Here is a 24,898-nt window from a genome sequence, read left to right as displayed (position 1 = left end):
TACAAAAACCTGCTCTTGTGGGATTCTACATATGAGTCAGGATGTTTCTCAGCTTTTCCCTCTGCTGGCTTAGAAATTGGCCTTTTAGAGTCAGCTAACAGTAACGTAATGCCTGAGCCTTGTCAGTGAGTCATCTCCCTGGGTAATTCTTTAATTCTCTTATTAATGGCATCATTGGTTCTCATTGTTGTTCTTCTTGCTAAATTAATGGTGTGAATTGAAAAAAGACCACCAGTTGACTTCACAACTTTGATTGATAAATTTGTGTAAACCCAACATTCACTAGGTTTGTACTTATTGTTTAATACAATTTTAGGATCTTAAGGCCCTGTTGCCACAATGGTTAAGTGGTCAGCTGCTAACCAAAATGTTGGTGGCTTGAACCCACCTAACTTCTCCATGGGAGAAAGATCTGGTGATCAGCTCCCATAAAGATTACAGTCTAGAAAACTCTATGGCGCAGTTCTACTCTGTCATATGGAATCACAGTGAGTTGGAATTGAGTCAATAGCACCTAACAACAACAAAGAGAACAGAGTAGATAATGGGATCTGGAAAAGTCATGATATTAAAGGTAAACAAGAAATAAATATGGAATACCAGAGCCATTCCCTGAACTATATACTGGGGATGCAAGGTTAAAATATTCAGTAACTGGACTCAAGAATTTTTCAGATTGGAGAGCAGCTAGTAACTCAAGTGCAAAAGGCTAGACAGCCATGCCTATAAGCCTGCGTCCTTTTGTCTGATATTTTCAAATTTATGACACAAAGCCTTTACCATACCAGGTCTAACAGAACCTAGGACAGAAAAGTGAATATCATTAAATCCCTGGTGTCCCTGATTTTCTATTCTGATGGAGGTTCTAACAAAATATATCATCTATAACATAGCAAGTTCAAAGAGTGATTAAGTCAGGAGTGTGAAACCTACTGACTGGAAGATACTGGTATCGAACATCAGAAGTTTACAGTCAATAAAGCTAGATAAATGTACTGATCTATCTAGGAGAGCTTAATGGTTAAATATGCTAGGGTTCAATTTGTTTTTTCATCAATATCTCCTGCAGCTAGATTGGATGATTTATTTGACCACAGTGTGTCAGTTTCCTCACTTTCATATTGTTATAAGACATACCTTATTGTGAGATAACATGAGAGTTTCTACTGATAATGCTTTTGTGTGATCTTTCTCACTCTCTGTCTTGACTGTGTCTATGCACCCATACTCATCTTTTCATTCACATTTATAGAAGTATTTTAACTGTCACTTGGAAACAGCTCATTCTGCACCTGTGTGGAGGAATACAATTGAATAAAATAAATATCTGGCTTTATTAAGACTCTTTTTTAAAGCTAGATACACAATGTTTTCTTAAAATGTAACTATTTACATAGTCTGTGTGATTATTTTATGTTATATGAAATATATGTACCAAAACGAGTGGTCAACAACTCTGTGAGGTTTTCCATATTCCCCAGCTTTCGTTGAATATAAGTCGTAACCATGTGTTTCACTCCATGCAACAGACAATAACTCTGAGTGAAGTGTTGCACTTCCAGCCACATCTCTGTCTTCTCCTGCCGCGGAGACCCTGGGAGGTCATGTGATTCAATATGGTACAGCTACAAAAGAAAGAGGACAATCTAACCCATGTCTGGATGTGACATTAAAGGCAAATAAATTTTGCTATGTGGAGACACTGAACTTTCCTAATATTATAGCTAGCATTGATTTTCCTGATTAATATAGCATAACATACCGTCAGAATTTCCCCTAAAAATTATTTAACATGTGAGATGAATGATTCAGCATAATATGAATTTTATGATGTCAATAAGGGAAGCCTGTGCTGATGCTAATGGTTGCACTTTCTTTCCTTGTAAAAGTTTTATGTGCATCATACTATGTGCAGATCTATAAAAATGAAAAAATGGATTACTTCAAGTTCTTTCTAAAATATACATAACTTCCTAAGCCTTTGTGAATTATCTTTATAGTTAAATAATTTGTAATTATTAATGTACATTTTCCTACAAAAATATAAACTGGAATTGCATTGAAGACTACATAAGAATATCTGAAATTACCTGGGCATGTCTATATTGGGGATTGGGGGGATACCTTCTGGAAATAACGCAGATAATCACAGCTTTAATAGATATGTTGTGATTATTCAGTTTTCGTTTGCATTTTACTATGACTTCATTTGCATTTTGCTTTCTGTATTTTATCACTCTTGTATACTGAAATATTAGTTTATATCTCTATTAATGAACTTACCTAATTTCATCAGACCCTATTTTCATTCACAGAAGAAAAAATAAAAATAATAAACTTCTTCTTGCAAGATGACTGAATCATTTGTGCGTGTGCAATTGGTCAGTCCAAGGTTTAAAAAAAAAACTCATTGTCATTGATTCTGACCCATAGCGGCTCTATAGGACAAAGTAGAACTGCCCCAAAGGGTTTCCACTGGTGGATTCAACTGCCAACTTTTTGGATACTAGCTTTTGCACTTAACTGCTGCACCACCAGGACTCCAGTCCAAGGGTTAAAAAAAAATAAAAACCAAACCAGTTACCCTCGAGTCTGTTCCGACTCATAGCAACCAGTCCAAGGTTTAGACTCTGCTAAGTCAAGATTCATCTGCTTTCTCTACTTCCTCTTTCTCACTGGAACTAAATTAGGAGACAGGATGACAAGAGCGTGACTCCATGAATACAACCATAACTATAAATATGGGGCAACTGTTTTTTGTTATGAAACCTTCCCTTGGTCTTACAAGCCTTCCCACAGGCATGTCTCTCATAACTGTAGGCATGAGTCTGACTTTGATGCATCCCTGTCTTGCCCTCATGTAACTTCTAGTCTGCTCTCCAAGCAGAGATTATGTCCTGAGTGCATTATGGGGGAGAGTCTCGGCATTCTGTCCTCACATGTTTGCTTGGCCTCTACCTTGGCTTCCACTGAAAACAAATTCCCTCCAATCCAAGCCCCATCCTCAGTCCACTCACTGTTGTAGCTGGCATCTCATGCCCTCCATACCCCATTTCTCATTTCCATGACATCCCCATGTCCATGCCATCCTTGGTGCTGTGATGTCTCCTGGGAATGAGGCAGAGGAACCACAGTGTTGCATTAAAAATCCTGTTTCCTTTGCTGCTTGCCCCCTATCCAGCTTTGTGTTGGAATCCTGTTTTTTTTTTTTTTTTTTGCTTGGAGGTTAAATGTAAACCCCATTGTGCCTGCATAATATGGTTAAGAATGTTGCTGACATAATTTTGCTGTAGGGGGAAAAAATCACAAAGCTTCATAAAGCAAAAAGAAAGTTTTATTCAGCATATATTCAAAAAGGCAAAAGTGGGAAATCAGACGAGCCTATTGCCAGAGTCATGTCTGCCCAAATCCAAGGAATGTTACAGAATAGGCAAGAATGGGCAAGTGGACAAGCAAGCCGCCACAGCCATGGCGGTCTAAATTCAAGGAGGTATTATAGAACAGACAAAAGTAGGAAAATGGACAAGCATGCTGCTACAGCCATGTCTGCCCAAGTCCAAGGAAGGTTATAGGCTCATCAGTATATATTAACATTACAAACGAGCAAAACTACGGAAAACTTTGCCTTTTCACTGATTGGACAGAAACTGTGATCCTACATTTTGAATAGCCTTTCTTAACAATCATTCGTACAGGTTTCAGTAATAAGATTCAGGAGGGTCTTCACTAGTGCCACAAATTTTCTATTCACTAAATATTAATAGAAAAAGATAAGAGTGGATAGTCGTTTCTGTTCTGCTTGTTTGGCTTTTGGGAAAGGTTCCGTAAAAGACATTTTCCAAGTCTTTATATCTCAGGGCCCAGTTGATGTGTCCTTGTGAGTCCTTGTGAGTCTAGCTCCAGCTGGGTCATGTTCTTTATCCTCAAGGACAGGGGATAACGACTCCAATATTATTTTCAAAACCATTCCTTCATTTTGATCGGTGATTAGAGATAGCACATTGATGATCAATACTTGGACTTAGTTGAGTTCCTAAATGGTGACCATTGCAGTCTCTTTAAACTCATGCTGCTGGTTTTCCACTGGATACAATCTGGTTCTTCACCAGAATCTTAAGTAAGTGTGACGTTCTTGTCAATCGCATTGCGGAGAGTGAGCGGATTCAATGAGCACAAGCATTTTAGCAGGGGGCCTTCTTTTGCCTTTTAAGTGTGTCAGACTATAGAGGATAAACTTTATTATGTCTAATACTATCAGGATGTAGATTAAGAATATTACTATTCCTTGCAGTAATGATCTAGCCCATGTACTTATTCCCGATGGTAACCAACCAAATAAATCTAGTGTTTGTAAGGGTGTTACAGCGTGTAACCCAGTAGCTTGTTGTCTAATGCAACTGCACAGACTACTTTCTTGGACTAATAAAAAATCTAAGGCTATTTTGTTATATCACGTCACCTTGCCTTAATGAGGTCAGAGATTACAGTTGTGTTTCTAAACCCAGCCAGACGAATAAAATTTTCTTTTGCTTTACTAAACTTTGTGATGTTTTTTCCCTACAAAAGTCAACGGTGTAGTCGTCAAGGGTTTCTGAAGCTATGAGTCCAGTTAACCTCAAGGAGACCTGTACTGAGGAATAGAAGCTGACAAAGAGAGGCCCTATCTTCTGGACCCAAGTGTTCCCACTCAGCTTCCCTTCAACACCGATGGGTTAAGTGCTTTCAGAAAACAAACCTTTCCTTACTATTTTTTGTTCTCTTTCTTATGTTTTCTAAAGTTTTGTTTGGCATATGTATTTGAAAAACTGATTATGGAGAATCTTTCTTATATTTTTGCTTGATCATGTAGTTTAGAGTGATATCCAGTAACTCTTTTGGTGAACTATACTTTCCAATTGGAGGAACTAGTATATTTAAGGTCTAAAATAAGAGACATGGTCTTTAGTCATCAGAATGAATTAAGTTCAAAAATAAGAAAATCAGAAGCTTGAACCTTAGAGCTTAACATCTTTGGTAAATGAGCCTGGATTTCCCCCCTGCTTTTTTTAACCGAGACACTTGTTTGGGGTTCATATTTAAAAACACTATAAACTAAAGATACTGGAAGTAATTTGGAAGATCAGTGACCAATTTGGCAAAATGAATTTTCATTCGTGTTTTATTTTCCTCTTTGAGAAACTTATGCTTGATGCTCAGGCTTTGTCAAAAGGTCTAATATTCCTCTATCTGAGTCCCTGGTAAGTTAATAAGTTTTATCTAGAACTGGTTTTTTCTGCTGGATTGAGCCGATCTTACCAAAAAATTCTGTATACTCTTTAAGAAACTATAATCCCCCATATCCTTGTTTTGTGTGGTGTTGTTCGGTGAGTTTGTGTGGCCTTTCTGTCTCCTTTTGTTCTGAGAGCTTGCTTTTGGTCTAGAGCATTGTATCTAAGTTTCTGTCTTGTATTAGATTGGAGACTATAGCTGAAAATTAGTGTTTTTTGTAAGGCTGTCTTAGAACCTCGATTCTTTTCTCATCCAAGAAAAACTGTGTCTTGTGTCTGTCTTATGATTTAGACTTTTAATAGCTACTTGGAGAAACTTTTATATAAGTTGGTCTATTTGAAAAGTACACTAAGGTCTTTATGTTCTATACTATGTTAATCTTAAAAGTGAAAACTTTCTAAGTAATTTAAGCTACATATTATATGAAATGTGTTTTATTTAAGGAAAAAGAATAATTTTGTCTTAAAGCAAAAGTAGCAGTTCCAGAACAGTAAAAGGGAAAGAAATTAGTTACCTTTTGTGCTTCATAATTCCTAGGTCAACTTAAACATATGTAAGTGTCTTTCATGAGTCAAGAGAGTGAGGGCAGCAGAGGATTAGGCCTCCCTGGTACCCAGTCTCCAAGGTCCTGTAGCTACAGAAGAGCTTTTGAAAGACCCTTTTGACTAGATGGAGATCCTTTTAATACAAAAAGAAGACAGGAAAGAACTGCTGCTTTCCCATAGTTATCAGAAATTGGGTGAATCCAAGTCATAAAAGAGCTGTAAACAAGTTCTGTCTATAGTCGGGGAACTTTAAGAAGCCAAAAAATAGAAATCACAATGAGACATATCTGAAATGGCCTGGAAAAAATGTTTCCTAGAGTAGCCAGAGAAGGTTATATACATATCAGTAAACTGGTCGAACAGAGACTTTGTGATTTCCAAAACCAGTTGATAAACTCTTTGAAGCCTAAAATTAGATTGAAAAAAAATGAGAAATTGTGAAAGTTGAATGAAAACTTAGAATGTTTGAACATACTTTGTTTCAGCAACAGTTATGTTTTACAGTATACAAGCTTAAACTAATTTTTAAGACATTTTAGGTAGCTTAGTGATGTTAAAATGAGTTAGTAGATATTTGTCGTAATTTAAGTTAACATATTGTTGCTTTTTATACTACAAGAGAAAAAATATATATAGTTAAGTCTGTTAATGAACATGTTCTTTTTTGCCATTTTTACTATGAAGGATATGCAACAAAGACAATGTTTAATAGGTTTATTGAAAAAGAAATTTATTTGATAATAGTCAAAAGTTTTATCTGCCTGACTAAAGTGTAATGGTTGAGTTTATGAGATTTTTAGGAGCTTTAATGTTAAATGGCATCTAAAACAAATAATTGGGTTTCTTGCTGTTAAGATAACAAAATTTTCTTTGATATCTGAGTTGAAGGGTTAATTTATTCTTCATGTAATCTGCCTCCAAGACAAAAGTAGAAAAATGGACAAGCTTGCTGCTACAGCCATCTCTGCCTGAGTCCAAAAAGGTTACAGAGTCATCAGTATATATTAACATTACAAATGGGCAAAACTATTGAAAGCTTCATGTTTTCACCGATTGGCTAGAAATTGTGATCCTACATTTTGAATTGCCTTTCTTAACAATCATTGCTACAGGTTTCAGTAATGACAGTCAGGAGGGTCTCCATTGGTCCAACAAATTTTCTAGTCACTAAATGTTAATAGAAAAAAGATAAGAGTAGAAAGACTTTTGTGTTCTTATTTGATTGGTTCATGTGAAATGTTCCCTAAAAGGCATATTTCAAGATTATTTTAGCTATTGTCTTTATATCTCAGGGCCCAGTTGATGTGTCCTTGTGAGTCCTTGTGAGTCTAGCTCCAGCTGGGTCACATTCTCTATGCTCAAGGACAGGGAACAATGACTCCAATATTATTTTCTAAATCAACTTGTATGAACTCCTTACTTTTAAACCCTTTTAAAGTAACTTGTCTCCTTGCCCTTGGTGAGCAGTCTTGGCAGCAGCAGCTCTGACTGACTCGTTTTCCTGGTACAGTGAAATAAAGATGTCTTTCCTGCTCTCCCATTTCTGTCTCTCATTTCTTGTTCAATATGAGTCATGTTGAGCAAAAACCTGGGGTTTCTACCTGGGGACAGGGACACAGAGCCATCCTGCTCTGTCTACCCTTCTGTGACTGTCCCATGCACTAGTGAACCCAAGGATGATTCAGCACTGAATTCCAGTCACAGGCTTTCTAGATTTCTAATTCCCAGATTCATTAGGGTTTTCTAACTAAGATTCTTTACAACTAACTGAGTTTGTGAGGCTGGATCTGAAGTTGCTTATTTCCCTGTAGAAATTTTTTCTAACTTCCTTCCTCAAGCCAAATAAGTTCTCTTGCTTCTTCTGGCACTACAACCTTTTATTGTCCTCTAAGGAAGGTAATATAAATGCTGTTTTTCTTTGTCAGGAATTTTTGAACATTTTCTTTTTAAAAATTTTCACATTGGATCTATGTTACAATTAATTACATTATTGGAGACATATGTACACTAAGGACAATTAGGTATTAAGTGGAATAAAAACTGCATTAGCACATATTTTCAAAATATCACAAACTATAGTGAATAATACTTCATCTGTAGTAATGACACATTATTTTATTTTACCTGGTATTTTTCACAAAATGAAAAAAAAAGCCAAAAAAAATTTTAAATGTGTATTGCCTTGTAACCTTGTACTTAAACATTTTAAAATATACAAATTGTGTGAAGGACTGAAAAATGACATCCAAAGTAATTATGTATATAACATGTTTAATAACTAAATTAATTTAATAAAAGTCAGATATCTATGTGCGCTTATAACTGTGTATTATATAAATAATCGTATTAACTTTTTCATTGCATTTGCACTTATATTTACTCTGTATGTCATAGTGGTTAAGAGCTATGGCTGCTAACCAAACTGTCGGCAGTTCAAATCCACCAGGTGCACCTTGGAAACCCTATGGGACAGTGCTAATCTGTTCTTTCGAGTCTCTATGAGTCGGCACTGACTCAACGGCAACAGGTTTTGTTTTATATGCCAATACATGTAATAAATTATATTTACATTTACTTCACATTTATACTTATGTTTATATTTACTGTGTAGTTGTACATATATGTATTTCTTTTTAATTAAATTAATATCATTTTTATTTTAATTTATTAGATGTATTTGCAAATTAAAAAAAATTCTTTAGGGGGGTTTGTGTGTTTGTTGTCTTACAAACTGCATGGAAAATGGAGTGTGTCGAACACTCGATGTATAGATAAGAATTGTAAAATTTTGTTAGATAGAGGTTTTCTGAATATGAAATTCTACAAATGTATCTCTGAATAAGTGTGCTTACAACTCTCTCATTGCAGGGAAATGTTTACACTGTGTTTAAGAGTACTTGTTATGAACATGAAGCTTTACACAGTTAGCTTTGTAAAACACTCTGAAAACATGTAGTCTCTTTCTTGAAAACGTTTTATTGTTGTAAAATGTGTACTTACTGAGTATTAATATATGGTACATACATGTATAGAAAACTTCAGTGAAATAATGTTTTAGCAATCCAAATAGATAGCATTTAACTCATTCTTCACTGAGTTCTTTTTCACTGAGTTAAGGTAATCAAGCCTGTGAAAAAATCTGGAAAACGTGTCATACACTCCCCCCCCACACACTCCAGGCCAAAGGTCATCCCCTACAATTAGCGAATCACTCTCCCGTGACCTAGTCTCAGGGGAGCATTGCCAAGAGAACACAAACAGAACAACAAATATTAGGATGAGCACCCTAGTAAAGAAGCCCCGAATCATGGTTGCAGATGTGTCTCCACAGACGTCCCGATATGTGAGAGGTGAGTGTGTACTTTCCCATAGAAAGTATTCGTGGACGTTTGCTCTGGTGATGCACGCAGGACTACCACGAAGGGGGGAAGACAATGAAAGGTACTGATTCTAACATTTGTTTTATCAAGAATCATATAAATATTTTAGAATAACTTGATTACAAATCATAAAGGATCACTCTTTGTTATGTGCTGGTATAAGTGATTGACAAATTCCACATCTCAATAATCAGGGGACTTTAAAAATTTCTTTTTATTTGGCTTTAAGGAGTATAAAATTACCATATATAGTTATTTAAAAAATCAAAATCTAAAGACATTAGATGACCACTTGTGCAGGCTTTCTCTTTTTATTATGGAAAATATATATGTAACAAAACACTTGGCATTTCAACAATCTCTGCATGTACAGTTCGGTGGCATTAGTTATGTTCATCATGTTGTTCAACCATCTTCCTTGTCTGTTCCCAAATTATACCATTACTCTTAACAGATGCTCCGTTGTTGTTGTTTTCAGTTGTCATTGAGTCTATATTAAGTCATGATGGACCCATGTGTGCAGAGTAGAAATGCTCTGGAAAGCTTTCAAGACTGTGACCTTTCAGAAACAGATCACCAGGCCTGTCTTTCAAGGTTCCTCTGGGTGGGTTCAAACTGATAACCTTTTGACTATTAGTTGAGCGCTAACCATTTGTGCCAGCCAGAGACTCCACAGAAGCCCAGATTATGTGTTCAAATGTCTAAATTTCACAAATGTGGCAGTCGCAAGGGTGGGACTGTGTCTTATTCTCTATAATTCAGTTGAGAAGTTCACACATAGCATCAACCAGCGAGGTATCTTTAACTTCACCACATTTCACCTTTATTCCAGAATAGATTATGCATGAATCACAAAAGTTATTACAAAAATAGAAGAGAATTTATGTTTTAGGCACAAGAAGATATAGTGTTCTCTTTGTGCCTAAAATGTAAGTTCTTTTCACTTCCGGGAATAACATTTGTGATAACATGCATCTATTTTTGGATAAAAGTGAAAAGTGGTGAAATTAAAGATACTTCAGTGGTTGAGTTCTGTAGGAACTTCTTAACTGAATTCTGGAGCATAAGACAGGGCCTCACCCTGAAGACTGCCACATTCATAAAAGAGAGACTTCTGAAACAAAACAGATGATACAGGGTGGTAACTGCCAAAATAAAAGTATGTGTGAACTAAAACTAAACCATGAACAGACAATAATTTATTTAGACTGAGTTTGAAGCGGGCAGACTGTTATTGACCATCCCATAATAGCTGTTTTTCAGAAAAGTCTACTCTTGTCACATTTTTATTACACCTTTTACAACACCTCTCCATGATTGGTTGATTCCCCAGGTTTCCTCACTTCTCCTGGCAGGATGCCCAGGCTCATTCACACCAACTCCAAATTTACCCCCATATGACCTTCCTGTGGTGGCAGTAGCAGCCATTGCCATTTTTTTTAGGGCTGTGCACAATATTTTTAGAACTGTGCGCAAAAGCCCATTTGCAAAAATTATGCGAACTAGGCAAGAAACGCAGGACTGAAGCTCCTCCTCTCACTGTTCATGAATATGTAATATATAAGGAGCAAATCTGCCTTAGTTCAGGAAGCTGGCCACCTTAGGTCGGGAGACCTTGCCTGCCTCCCAGTTAGCAAACTGTGAATGACTCTGTGTTCTTCCAACCCCGAGTCCGGCTGACTTCAATTCGCTAGTCTGCTGGGCAAGAACCTATTAGTTGTCGGCTTCAAGTTGATCAAAAAATTACATAGCTGGAGTGTAGTTTAGAGGAGGATTAAAAGATAATAGGATTTGGCACATCGTACAATGTCGGGAAGCAAATACCAGGAGTAGGGAAAAGGGGCTGTTTAGAAGAGTAGATAGCAGTATGCTGTGGCTAGAACCTGCTGCCTAATCTCGGAAACAGAGCTGAAGGTGGTAACAAAGTGGAGACTGTTGGGAATGTGGCATTATTTATATAGAGTCATTGGAGATATTTAGGTGCAGATGTTTTATATAATTATATATCTTTTATTCTATTTTCAATTGCCCTTTGACAAGGTAGTTAACTATCTGGAAAGCAATGATGCTGTAGTTGAGGTGGTTAATTAGAAAAGAAGTAGAGATCAGAATTAGATTACAAGTGGGCTAAAGGACAGAGCTGCTTTTGACACTGAAATGTACAGCAGTATTTCTGGAATAGAAGTGCAAACAACAGTTTGGTGCTGTGTTTTGTTTATTTTTTTTAGCTAACTTGAAAACATGATGTCGATTTGAAAACATGGTGTCTGAATTGGGAGAGAGAGGAGAGTCAGGCTGAGAATAATTGGAACTGTATAATGCAGAATCTGTCTATGTGAGAGCTGAAGACACCTGGGTTGTGCAGGAGACACTGGGAATAAAGATAACACACAGATTCAAGTTTTCAATAACAATCATGGGAGCTGTTGTTTCCTGTGCATTCTTTTGCCAATAAGGAGGTAAGTGGCTACATGATACCCAGGGCTTTATCCTATTGCTGCTTCTGTTGTTGTTTTGCCTTGTATGCTCACTAATATTTGTGTTAGATCAGCATAATAATATTTTTATTGATGACTTAGCAGCATTCTTGTGAGGTTCAAATGGTAGAAGTGTGCAGAAAAAAATTGGAAAGACTTTATCACCGAATAGTCTTAGTAAATGACAAGTGTGGTAATTAAGAAGACCAGAGGAGTTGTGGAATGACATCAAGGACACCATACATGAAGACAGCAAGAGGTCATTGAAAGGACTGAAAGGAAAGAAAAGACCAAATGAATATCAGAAGAGACTCTGAAACTTGCTCTTGAAAGTCCAGTAACTAAAGCAGGTGGAAGAAAAATGATGAAGTAAAAGATCTGAACAGAAGATTTCAAAGGGCTGCTAAAGATGACAAAGTAAGGTATTATAATTAAATGTGCAGAGACCTGGAATTAGAAAACCAAAATGGAAGAACACGATCAGCGTTTCTCAAGGCAAAAGAACTGAAGAAAAAATTCAAGCCTTTAGTTGCAATACTGAAGAATTCTATAAGGAAAATATTGACCGACTTAGGAAGCATCGAAAGATGAAAGGAATTCAGAGTCACTGTACCAAAAATAATTGGTCGACTTTCCACCATTTCAGGAGGTAGCATATGATTAGGAACCCTTGGTTCTGAAGAAAGAAGTCCAACCTACAGTGAAGACATTGGCAAAAAACAAGACTCCAGGAATTGAAGGAGTAACAATTGAGATATTTCAAGAAAAGGTTGCTGTTGGAAGTGTCCACTCATCTATGCCAAGAAATATGGAAGACAGCTACCTGGCCGACTGACTGGAAGAGATCCATATTTATGCCTATTCCAAAGACAGGTAATCCGAAAGAATGTGGAAATTATTGAATAATATCATATAATATCACACATAATTAAAATTTTGCTGGAGATCAGTAAAAAGTGGTAGCAGCAGTACATCTCTAGGGAATTGCCATAAATTCAAGCCAAATTCAAAAGAAAACATGGAAAATGGGATATCGTTTCTGACTTCAGATGGATCCTGGCTGAAAGCAGAGAATACTAGAAATATGTTTACCTGTTTTTTATTGACTATGCAAAAGCATTTGACTGTGTGGATCATAACAAATTATGCATAACATTGCAAATAATGGGAATTCCAGAACACTTAATTGTGGTCACGAGGAATCTGTACATAGAGGCAGAGGAAGCCATTCAAATAGAATAAGGTATACTGCATGGTTTAAGGTCACGAAAGGTGTTTGTCAGAGTTATATCCTTTTACTACAATGTATGGTGACCAAATAATCCACGAAGCTGGACTATATGAAAAAGAACATAGCATCGAGATTGAAGGAAGTCTCATTAACAACCTGCGTTATGCAGATGACAAAACCTTCTTTTCTGAAAGTGAAGAGGGCTTGAAACACTTACATCAAAGACTACAGCCTTAGGTATGAAGTAACACCTCACCGTAAAGAAAGCAAAAATCCTCACAACTGGACTAATAAACAACATCATGAAAAACGGAGAAATAATTGAAGTTGTCAAGGATTTCATTTTACTTGGATTCACAACCAGTGCCATGGAAGCAGCAGTCAAGTAATCTAACGACATATTACATTGGACGTATCTGCTGCAAAAGACCTCTTTGAAGTGTTCAAAAGCAAATATGTTACTTTAAGGACGAAGACGCAGCTGACCCAAGTAAAGGTGTTTCCAATCACCTCATATGCATGCGAAAGCTGGACAATAAGGAAGACTGAAGAAAAATTGATGCCTTTGTATTATGGTATTGGTGAAGAATATTGAATATACCATGGACTGGCAGAAGAACTACCAAATGTGTCTTGGAAGAAGTACAGCCAGAGTGTTCCTAGAAGCATGGATGCCGAAACTTCATCTCACATACTTTGGAAGTGTTATCAGCAGAGACCAGTCTCTAGAGAAGGACACCGTGCTTGATAAAGGGTCACTATGAGTTGGAATAGACTTGAGGGCACCTAACAACAACAACAAATTAAGAAGATGATGTAGGCAAAAAAAGAAGCTCAAAAGCACCATTAATCCAGGGCTTCTCCACCTCAACAAAATTGACGTTTTAGGCCTGGTAATTCTCACTCTGTGAGGGACTGTTTGGTGCATTGTGGAATATTTAACAGCATTCTTGGTCTCTATTCACTAGGTATCAGCAACAGCCTGCCCAGTTGTGACAACAAAAAGTGTCCCTGGACATGGCCAAATAGACCTTGAGCAGGAGAATCACCTCCAAGTTGAGAACCACAGCATTAGCTAAATCATTCTACTGTTTAATGTATTAGATACAAGTTTAAAGTGTTAAACTCAGTAGACCAAGGTCACATTCCTAAAAAGTAGCAGTTCTATAATTCAGTCTAAGTTTTAATACTGAATTCTGCACAGTGTATTTGTGAAACATGCCAACCCATCTCCCATCTTCATACACAATTTAATGGATGCACTCTACTAATCTCTCTCTCTCTCCTTTTCTCTTTCTCTCTTTATATTCTCTCTGAATGTGTAAATATATATGCATATGCATATATGTATGTGTGTGTTAAACATGTGTGTATATTTATGTAACATATATATCATTACTGTAATTTGTGGATTTTTTTGGAACTTCATTGACTCATTTACAGATTATCACATTGTATTCCAGTAACTTAAAATGTCATTTTCTTAAGTATAAAATAAAATAATTAAATGTTTAAATCTCTCAAGTAAAACACAATATAAGGCTCTCTTTTGTCTCTCCTGTCTTGGAATTGGTTGAGGAAAGCTGTGGTGAAATAAGGAATCCCTGACAGGATTGCAAACTTGAATGCATAAGGAGGACACAGCAAGAAAGGTAGGATGTTCGGCATCTATATCTAATCCTTGTTTGGTTAGAAATGCTAGAACATATAAAGGATTGCCATACTAAATTTATTTCTGCCTCAGCTTCATATTTCCTGGTAAGGATTATCACTAGTCTGAAAGGTCACTGAAGAAAAGAAGGGAATCAGAGTTTCGGTACAGTTTTCCTGGAGGACAAAACACTGAATTGGGAATCAAAAAACATGAATTCAGCCCAGCTCTGTCAACTGGCCACTGTGTGGTCTTGAATGAATGGCTTTAAGTGTATGAATTTTAATTTTTTCCTCTGTGTAATAATGGGAATGTGTTTTAAGTATCAGAATCAAAAATGAATTCATGAATTCTAATATTGAATCAAGTTATCTCAGTATTTCAATTCCAAATGTCTAAAGAGGAGGACAGGGAAGATGTGCCTATACAAAGAAAGTAATTACAGAAATGGTAACATGGCAGTCACTTCCAAACTGGAGCACCAAGTGGAGGGCTTTCCTGTTTATGACAGAGTGTAGGTGTCTGTAAGCTGACTTAAAGAAATAATATGGGTGTTTTTTGTAAGCACATCTTTGTAGGTAGGGATAGGTTTTGACAGAAAGCAGCAAGTGATTTGGACTGCATTCAGATGTGTGAGTGGTGATGTGAGGATCTCTCCCCCTGCTTGTTAGAGGCTGGATTGGGAAATAGTGAGCTGCTGAAGGAAAACAGGGAAAAATCATTAAAGCTTGGAGACATGAGGAAACATGTCTTTAAGGAGACAATGTGGAAGTGTGTTAGCTTTAAAATTAAAATCATTTAATATGGGCATAACATAACTTTTCAAATACATTTTCCACCACCGAGTACCTACCATCAATAGAGACTTCATGTTTAAATAACTATTTTAATGGAAGTTTTGGATGTCTAAAAAGTGAACCACCCTTGCTTCTAACTCATTATCTCTCATAAAGTGAGTAATGAGGCTATCTTTTTAGCTAGCAATATAGAGATCACCACATAAACTCTACCAAATGTGGATGTCCTCTGAAGCTTGTTCTTGGTGTGCCACAGTTCCTGACACATTTCCTGGATGCTGGGTAGAGATGGCCATTGAAATTTTGTGCCTGTATCTTTACCTTCCATGTACAGAAAGGGACCAGGGGCAAGGCTAATACCTTCCCCATCCACTGTGTAGCTTTGGACAGATACATTGCTGCTACCGATTTTTTCTTTTATATAGTCAATTTAATACTGATGTAAAATTCTCGAAGTTTTTGTTTTTGTTGTTGGGTGCCCTTGCATTGGTTCTGACTCATAGTGACACTATGTACAACAGAATGAAACACTGTCTAGTCCTGTGTCATCCTCACAATCTTTGCTATGTTTGACTTCATCATTGTAGCCACTGTATCAATCCATCTTGTTGAAGGTCTTCCTCTTTTTCATGGACCCTCTACTTTACAAAACATGATATCCTTCTCCAGGGACTAGTCTTTCCTGATAACATGTCCAGAGCACCTCAGATGAAGTCTCACCATCCTTGTTTCTGGGGAACATTCTGTCTGTACTTCTTTCAAGACAGATTTGTTCATTTTTACCACAGTCCATGGTATATTTAGTACACTTCCACAACACCGTAATTCAAACGCATCAATTCTTCTTCAGTCTTCCTTATTTATTGTCCAGCTTTCACATGTATATAAGGCAATTGAAAATACCATGGTTTGGGTCAGGTGCACTTTAGTTCTCAAAGTGACATCTTTGCTTTTGAAAGTTGCTATGAATCAGAATGAACTCGATGGCAACGAGTTTGGTTTCATTTTTGCAAAGTTTTTACAGAGATTGAAAATAATCAATACAGGAAAAATGTTTTGTAAATGTACTATAAATAGGTAAGTTATTGTTATGTCAGTGGCAACATGCAGACTAAAAGGGACACAGATAAAATAATGGGAGTTTGTTTACACATTTAGTACTCTTTTTGCTCTTCAAACATTGTAACAGCATTTTGTGAATACTGTGGAATCCTAGTTAGGAAAATCTTTGACTTTAGTAAAGTCATATCCATTAAGAACACAAGAAAAGTATAATTTGTATAACTAAAGAGTTGCTTCATTGGGATCAAGTACCAGGTCCAATGTGCCATCTAATATTTCTATGATCTTCTTGAGAGGTGGATTAAATAATCACTTTCCATTGAAATCTGACCATCAAAAATGTGCTGAAATCTTTCATTTGGCATTTCTTCCCTTTTTGTTTTTTTTTTCTTCTCTTGAGATGACAGCTAACAACATTTTTATTCTATTGCCATGACTTTGTGTTTTAAGAAAGAGACGGTGTATATATATATTTATTTATTTGTGATCACACTGTCACTTTTACCTTTGATTGGCACAAGCTTTAAATGTAAGGTTTCTTTTTTTCCCCCATATTTTTGTTTTTATTTCTTTTACTTAGGATGTGTTGTAAATCCTGAATCTTTGAATGTCTGTTTTTTTTTTTTAGTTTATTGTGCTTTAAGTGAGTGTTTACAATCCAAGTCAGTTTCTCATACAAAAACTTATACACGCCTTGTTATGTACTCCTAGCTGCTCTTCCCCTAATGAGACAGCACAGTGCTTCTCTCCACTCTGTACACCTCATGTCCATTCAACCAGCTTCTGTCCCCCTCTGCCTTCTCATCTCAACTCCAGACAGGAGGTGCCCACATAGCCTCATGTGTCTACCCGAGCTAAGAAGCTCACTCCTCACCAGTATCATCTTCTGTCTTATAGCCCAGTCCAATCCCTGTCTAAAAAGTTGGCTTCAGGAATGGTTCCTGTCTTGGGGTAACAAAGGTTCTGGGAACTCTGACCTCAGGGGTCCCTCCAGTCTCAGTCAGACCATTAAGTCTGATCTTTTTACGAGAATTTGAGATCTGTGTTCCACAGTTCTCCTTCTCCATCAGGGATTCTCTGTTGTGTTCCCTGTCAGGGCAATCATTGGTTGTAACTAGGCAGCATCTAGTTCTTCAGGTCTCAGTTTGATGTAGTATCTGATTTATGTGGCCGTTTCTGTCTCATGGGCTCATCTTTACCTCATGTCTTTGGTGTTCTTTCTTCACCTTTGCTCCCGGTGGTTTGAAACCAATCAGTGCATCTTAGATGACCACTTGCTCGCTGTCATGGATTGAATTATGTCTCCCCAAAAATGTGTGTGTCAATTTGGCTGGGCCATGATTCCTGGTATTGTGTGATTTTCCTATATATTGTAAATCCTGCCTCTATGATGTTAATGAGGGAGGATGGGTGGCAGTTGTGTTAGTGAGGCAGGACTGAATCTACAAGATTGGATTGTGTCTTGAGGCAGTCTCTTGGGATATAAAAGAAAGAAGCAAGCAGAAAGATAGGGGGACCTCATACCACCAAAAACGCAGCACCTGAGCAGAGCGCGTCCTTTGGGCTTGGGGTCCCTGTGCAGAGAAGTTCCTAGCCTGGGGGAAGATTGATGAGAAGGCCTACAGCGAGAGAATGACTTCCCCTGGAGCTGACATCCTGAATTTGGACTTTTAGCTTACTTTACTGTGAGAAAATTAACTTCTCTTTGTTAAAGCTGTCCACTTGTGGTATTTCTGTTACTAGACAACTAAGACATTAGACTTTAAGACCTCAGATGTCATTTGCCAAAGTGGGAGGCAGAATGTTTTCTTAATATCTTTTGTTATGCCAGTTGACGTAAATGTCCCCTGAAAGCATGGTCCCCAAACCCTTGTCCCTGCTTCTCTGGCCTTTGAAGCATTCAGTTGTATCCTGGAAACTTCTCCGCTTTTAGTTTAGTCCAGTTGTGCTGACCTCTCCTGTATTGTGTGCTGTCTTTCCCTTCACCTAAAATAGTTCTTGTCCACTATCTAATTAGTGAATACCCCTCTCCCTCCCTCTATTCCCACCTTCATAACCATCAAAGAATATTTTCTTCTGTGTTTAAATCTTTTCTTGAGTTCTTATAATAGTGGTCTCATACAATATTTGCAACTGACTAATTTCACTCAGCACAGTGCCTTCCAGATTCCTGCACACTATGAGATGTTTCACTGATTCATCGTTGTTCATAATTGTCACTTAGTATTCCATTATGTGAATACACCATAATTTATCCATTGACCTATTGATGAGCACTTTGGTTGCCTCCATCTTTTTTCTATTGTAAACAGTGCTGCAAAGAACACTGGTGTGCATATATCTATTTATGTGAAGGCTGTTATTTCTCTAGGATACATTCCAAGTAGAATTGCTGGATGGCAAAAAACACTAAATAATAAATGTTGGAGAGGTTGTGGAGAGACTGATGGGAATGTGAAATGATACAACTTTGGAAATCGATTCGGTGCTTCCTTAAAAAGCTAGAAATATAACTAAATAAAAATAAAAAATAAAAATAATTTTTTATTTTTAAAATTATTTTTTAATAATTTTTTATTTTTCTAATAATTTTTTAATTATTTTTTTATGGTAGTTATTTTTCTAGCTTTTTAAGGAAGCACCGAATCGATTTCCAAAGTTGTATCATTTCACATTCCCACCAGTCTCTCCACAACCTCTCCAACATTTATTATTTAGTGTTTTTTGGATTAGTTCCAGCCTTTTTGGGATGAGATTGCATCTCGATGTAGTTTTGATTTGCATTTCTCTAATGGTGGCATAGTGGTTAAGTGCTACAGCTGCTAACCAAAAGGTTGGCAGTTCATGTCCACCAGGTGCTCCTTGGAAACTCTATGGGGCAGTTCTACTTTGACCTATAGGGTTGCTATGAGTCGGAATCGACTCAACGGCAATGGGTTTAATGGCTAATGATCGTGAGCATTTCCTCATGTATCTGTTAGCTGCCTGAATATCTTCTATGGTGAAGTGCCTGTTCATACCTCGTATGCCCATTTTTTTAATTGGGTTTTTTGTCTTTTTTTTTTGAGTTTTTGCAGTATCATGTAGATTTTAGAGATCAGACCCTGATTGGAATTATGGTAGCTGAAAACTTTTTTCATCTCTGTAGGTAATCTTGTTACTCTTGGTGAAGTCTTAGGATGAGCATAGGTCTTTGATTTTTAGGAGCTCCTAGTTATCTACCTTGTCTTCTGGTGTTTGTGCATTTTTACTAATGTTTTGCATGATCTTAATGATTTTATATTTAGGCCTTTGATGCAGTTTGAGTTAGTTTTTGTACATGGTGTGAGGTATGGGTCTTGTTTCATTTTTTTGGAGATAGATACCAAGTTATCCCAGCACCATTTGTTAAAGAGGCAGTCTTTTCCCCATTTAACAGATTTGGGGCCTTTGTCAAATATCAACTGCTCATATGTGGATGGATTTATGTCTGGATTCTCAATCTGTTCCATTGTTCTATATATCTGTTATACCAGTACCAGGCTGTTTTGACTACTGTGATGGTATTATATGTTCTAAAATCAGGTAGTGTGAGCCCTCCCACTTTGTTATTCTTTTTCAGTAATGCTTTACTTATCTGGAGCCTCTTTCCCTTCCATATGAAGTTGGTGATTTCTTTCTCCATATCATTTAAAAAATGTCATTGGTATTTGGATCAGGATTCCATTGTATTTATAGATCATTTTGGGGGGAATAGATATTTTTACAATGTTGAGTCTTCCTATCCAAGACCAAGGTATGTTTTTCTACTTATATAGGTCTATTTTGGTTTCTTGCAGTAGTGTCTAATTCTGAAATTTTTCTGTTAATCTTCTGAATTTTTGATTGCTGTCTCTCTATGGATTCTTGCAGCCTATTAAAATTGTCATTATGCTCTTGTATAACCTTCTTAATTTCCTTGACTGTTTTACTCTGTGTTCTTTGGCTTGTTCTGTGTTTTACCTCATCTCCTTTCTGATCTCTAGAAGAGTTCTGTATATAAATTTTTTGTATTCTACCTCTGGTTAATTCCAGGAATACATCTTCATCCAGAAGATTCCTTAAATCTTTGTTTTGGGAGCTAGTTGAAGCAATCGTGATCTGCTTCTTTATGTGATTTGATATTGACTGGTGTCTCTGAGCCATCTATAAGTTATTGTATTAAATATTTTAGGTTTGCTAACTGTGTCCTAGTTTCTTGCTTTGTTTTGTTTTGATATGCCCAAATAAAGTGCTCAAGTGAGCTAGTTTGATTATTTGCACCTTCGAAGCTCTAACATCCTGTCACCATATGGCTAGAGCTGTTATTAGGAGTCCATTCACTTTTCTTGTATGGATTCGGCTCAGGTGTGTCCAAGTAGTCGGTCACGAAGTGTTTGCTCATCTATGGTCTTAGAGAAGCAGTGGTGATTGGTGCATGCATAGTCCCATCCAAGTGTCTGTGAGGAAGGTGCATCCCTGTTCTCTAGAGCTCACAGGTGGGTGGGCTCCTCAGCAGGACCATAGGCTCCCAATGCTGTTAACTGTAAGGGCTGGGAGGCATCACTTATCCTAGGACCCCTGTCGTGGGTGAAGAGATGGCACGGGAGGAACCACCAGCCCTCAGGTCCCTGATGTGGGTAGATGAGGACCCTACTTAATAAGCAGAGCTGTGTCAAATGTCAAAAACCCTCCTCTCCACCACACAGCTGCAACAGGTAAAGTCAGACCTCAGGCACATACACCCTTGCACAGTGACAACAAGTGCCTAGCTGCTGAAATGGGGCCACATGGTTCCATGCAGTGGTAAAAGGCATTCAAATTTCGGGGACTGATTGTGCCTGAACAGGAGCTGTTTCTACTCTGAGTTCCCAGCTTAAGGGAACCAGCAGGTTATTTTTTCCTATTTATTATTTTGTTCCTTCCCCAAGTCTGGAAGAATGGCTTAGCATACTCGGCAGGACCTATCTCAGGCCCAGGGAAATCGACTGTCACTGAAGCCAGCTTGGGGCCTGGGGCAGAGAGAGGAGAGATCAGATAAATGGGAGAGACTTCTTTCAAAACGGGAGCTATTTGATCCGTGTGGTAAATTACATGCAAGCACTTATTTTTTGCCAGGAGTGCCATTATTTGCTGATTTTGGAGGCATGAGTAGACTCTGTGCAGCTGGCTCTCTGTGGCTAAGTAGTCAAGGTCCCAAATGCTACTGCCACCCCTGCCATGGTTGCGCCAGGGGATCAGGCCTGGGCCACTTGCTCTCTTTCACTGAGGTAACCATGTCCTGTAAGCTATTGCCAGTCCTGTCACAGTTGCACCAGGAGGCCATGACTGAGGGACGTCAATTCCTGCTAAGTCAGGTCTGGAAACTACTTGCTGCTTATGAACTGCCTCTCCCTCCCCCTGAGCTCAGTCCGATATCTTAACTGTGCCTTTGATGTTCAGGGCCCCTAGCTTGTCTTTATATAATGGATTCATTTGTTTTTTCGGGTCTTTCTTGTAAGAGGGACCACCATAATCTTCTGACTACTCTGCCACCTTGGCCCTGCCTCTCTAAATGTTAAGATTTTTTTAAACAAAATCAGAGAGAGAAGGAGAAGCAGGAAAAGGGCCTTACAACATTTAAATAGTTTACTTTCATATTTGGGAATGTCTAAACAGAGGAATGGAGCCCTACTCGCACAGTGGTTAAGTGCTGAGGCTGGTAACCAAAAGGTCTGTCAGCAGTTTGAATCCACCTGCCACTTCTTGGAAACCCCATGGGGCAGTTCTACTCTGTCCTATAGGGTTGCTATAAGTCAGAATTGTCTCGATGGCAACCGTTTTTTTTTTTTAAACAGAGTCATAGATAATAGAAAGTCCAGTGAAGAATCTATCCTGTACTGACTACTTAGCTATTGAGCAAGGGATTGAAAAGAACCTTTCTTAGAGGAATTTAAAAATCAAGATTATAACTTTGTACTTGATAATATTATAAAATAGAAACTTATGTATTTCTGAGCCAAAGCCAAATACTGATAGGTAACATTTAGAGAGTCATGTTGGGGTTAGTGACTTAAAGCAGTAAGTCCAGCTTCTTAAACAAAAGAAAAAGAAATAGTTGCAGTAATTAATGTATGTCTTGGGGATAAGCAAAGATTATAAACCTCAAAATGGAAAATAATCTTTATGTCACTAAATCCATTCATATAGCAATTCAATCACTTATTCATTTCAACATATTTTCAACTTTTTAACACACTGCTTATATTTAAGTATTTTCTTACTGATAAGTGAATTTGCTAAGAACTATTATCCTTATGGAAATCCTGGTGGAGTAGTGGCTAAGAGTTTGGCTACTAACTAAAAAGTAAGCAGTTCGAATCCACCCGGTGCTCCTTGGAGATCCCATGGGGCAGTTCTACTCTGTCCTAAGGTGTTGCTATAAGTCAGAATTGACTTAACAGCAACGGGTTTGTTTTTTTCTTTGTTTTTTTTTCCTTAATCATTCTTATCCTATTAAAATAAGTATAGCATATTTTTATTTATTTTTTCATGGATCTTCTACAACAGATTTTGGATGTAAATGCATGATGTCTTACATTTTATCTTTGTGTAATGGAATGGTGTTTCTTGTTTAAAAAAAGGTAAAATTGCCCATTCATTTAAGCAACTGTATAATTTCCTGAAAAATTCATTGTTAGATCAATCAGAGATATTATGAAAAAATAAATAAGTAGTTCACTGTTCTTTATTTACCTTCCACACTCTTGTTTCTTACTTTAGGGAAAACCAATGAATATTCAATGGAGAATTATAGTGAAACATCAACTGATTTCATTTTATTAGGACTGTTCCCACCATCAAGAATTGGCCTTTTCCTCTTCATTCTCATCATTCTCATTGTCCTAATGGCTTTAATTGGTAACATATCCATGATTATCCTCATCCTACTAGACACTCATCTCCGCACACCCATGTATTTCCTGCTTAGTCAGCTCTCTCTCATGGACCTGAATTACATCTCCACTATTGTCCCCAAGATGGCTTACAATTTCTTGTTTGGAAGCAACTCAATCTCCTTCATTGGATGTGGAGTTCAGAGTTTCTTCTTTTTGACTTTGGCAGGTGCAGAAACACTTCTCTTGGCATCTATGGCCTATGACCGTTATGTGGCCATTTGCTTTCCTCTTCACTATCCTGTTCGTATGACCAAAAGTGTGTGCGCTAATGACTATAGGATCTTGGATAATGAGCTCTATCAATGCGTGTGCCCACACCGCATATGCACTCCATATACCCTATTACCAGTCCAAGACCATCGATTATTTTTTCTGTGATTTCACAGCCATATTGGCTCTGAGACACATGGACACCTGGGTCTATGACTACATAGTGTTTGTGTGCAGCACCTTATTCCTTGTGTTTCCTTTCATTGGCATTACCTATTCCTATGGACGGGTTCTCCTTGCCATCTACTGCATGCCCTCATCAGAAGGGAAGAAGAAGGCCTATTCAACCTGCAGTACCCACCTCACTGTTGTGACTTTGTACTATGCACCCTTTGTTTACAATTATCTACACCCAAGATCCTTCCGATCTCCAACAGTAGACAAGGTTCTGGCTGTTTTCTACACCATCCTCACACCCATGTTCAACCCTGTCATCTACAGCCTGAGGAACAAAGAGGTAATGAGGGCCCTGAGAAGAGTTACTCAGAGAATGTTCTCTCTGTGAAAATGTAGACAAGATTTCTGCATCAATCTTCAAGCTGAAAGTGTCTATTCTGCAGTGAATGGACAAGGTCTAAGGTTATATTAGAAGATTTTAAAAACTAGAAGTTTGACAAAATAATTTTACATTACTAAGGCATGTTTCTTTTTTCCTGAGGTGATTTTTTTTCCATCAATATAAAAGGCATATACAGTCAACTCAGTCTGAGAAATAAGAAGCTTTTATTAATATGTAGAAAAGAAAATGAAAACTTTCTAAAATGATATCATTCATATAACAATTCTACTATACATAATTTATCTCTCAATATGACAACAGAAAAATTAATGATTTATTTATTTAAAAATAATATTTTCTCCATTAATTCTCTGTTAATAGGTGTGTACTGTCCCAATTTTTTCCCCCAATTTCAGGGGAAAAGGCAGATATAGGGATTAGAAAGTCTTACACAACTATAGAGGAAATATGACAAGTTTATGTTTTCCAGAAGAAATATGACAAGTTTATGTTTTCCAGAAGAGGGGACCTGAATTTATCTGGATGAATCCTAGGAAAGTGATTTATAAACAAGGTCAGTAATCAGGGCTGGAGAGATGCTGAGTTAGAGAAGAAGGAGAGCATACTTTATAAGAGGATTAATGGAAGTTATGGGTTATGCTATCTCAGCCATTCCCAAATAAGTCCCCAGCACAGACTCAAATTTTGCATCCCAAGTAGCCACGTTACCCTTATATAAGACAATTTACCTTATACATTTTCTTATTCTTCAGTCAATAGACT

At 37.4% G+C, this 24,898-nt stretch overlaps 1 pseudogene; it reads left to right on the top strand.

Moving 5' to 3' along the window:
- The first annotated feature begins 23,187 nt into the window (after positions 1–23,187).
- Positions 23,188–24,575, top strand: LOC135229506 (olfactory receptor 2L3-like; annotated as a pseudogene).
- Positions 24,576–24,898: the final 323 nt, after the last annotated feature.

This window comes from Loxodonta africana, unplaced genomic scaffold (genome assembly GCF_030014295.1).
Source record: "Loxodonta africana isolate mLoxAfr1 unplaced genomic scaffold, mLoxAfr1.hap2 scaffold_32, whole genome shotgun sequence".
Classification (NCBI taxonomy): Eukaryota; Metazoa; Chordata; class Mammalia; order Proboscidea; family Elephantidae; genus Loxodonta; species Loxodonta africana.
Note: the sequence above shows the minus strand (reverse complement) of the source record. Positions and strands in the feature narration are given on the sequence as shown.